Below are 1,327 nucleotides of genomic sequence, written 5' to 3' on the forward strand. Positions count from 1 at the left end.
TAGTTTGGGATTTTTGACATGAATCTGTATGGCATCCCCATCAATAGTGTCGTGCAAACACACTGACTTACCCCTGACAGCATCCTGTGAGTCCAGTTCTTGTCCAGTTTTGGTCCAGACGAAAGTAGTCCGGCAAGTTTGTTGGGGTCACGAAAGTAAAACGTTTTTCGTCTCAAAACAGTGTATGTTCAAAAGAGTGATATATTTGCATCACAAAACCGTTGTCAAATAAAAAGCCAGACCTCGAAATCGCTTGGCACTATTTTCTCTCCCTTCTTATCACTGCGCGCTGCCGCCAGGTGACAGCGAAACGCAGACCCACTAAGCTGGTGGGAGACCAAGGCTGCACTCTATCCACGGCTTACACACGTGATGGCACGGAGGATGTGTATAGTGGCAGCATCTGTCCCCCCAGAGAGGATCTTTTCAAAAGCAGGACAGATTGTAACTGAGGAGAAATAGAATCAGAATTAACTAGTTAATTGCAGCAATTAAAGGAATAGGTAGGAAAAGGAAGGTGTAAAGACACAGCACAGCGCCTGAAAACGGGTTTTCAGGCACTGCGCACCCGTTTTCAGGCACTGCACGGTGTCTTTGCGCCTGCAGCGGTGCTTTGCCTGTGCTGTGGCTGAAAATGGTTCCAGATATAAATTGGTCTAGTAAATCCCTTCGTGTTAATTTGCATTGATATGTGTACTCGATGTGACTGTACAAGTCATGAGAAATAATTATAAACAATCTTGAGTTATTTAATTCACTTTTGTAACGACAATGCTTGCTGGACAATGCTTGATTACAGCGACTACGCTAAGCTAACCGGGGCATTTATAGATCAGGACAATGGCTGGGTCGGCTACAAAACGCTTTGGCTCACTCATCCAACTCTAGGGACTGCAGGGACTGACTCAATTTCATCTGGGGGTGGCGTACTCCTTTAAATCAAAAATAAAATCTCAGGAGCCGAAAGAGCCGTCTCCTTATAGTAAGAAGAGCCAAAAGAGCCGAAATTCCCATCACTAGTAAACAATGAATGAAACAGCCGTGGCTGTCACCTGGCGGCAGCGCGCAGTGATACCGAGGGAGAGAAAATAGTGCCAAGCGATTTCGAGGTCTGACTTTTTATTTGACAACGGTTTTGTGATGCAAATATATCACTCTTTTGAACACATACTGTTTTGAGACGAAAAACATTTTACTTTCGTGACCCCAACAAACTTGCCGGACTACTTTCGCCTGGACCAAAACTAGACAAGAACTGGACTCACAGGATGCTGTCAGGGGTAAGTCAGTGTGTTTGCACGACACTATTGGTGGGGATGCCATACAG

Source organism: Neoarius graeffei, chromosome 12 (assembly GCF_027579695.1).
Source record: "Neoarius graeffei isolate fNeoGra1 chromosome 12, fNeoGra1.pri, whole genome shotgun sequence".
Lineage (NCBI taxonomy): Eukaryota > Metazoa > Chordata > Actinopteri > Siluriformes > Ariidae > Neoarius > Neoarius graeffei.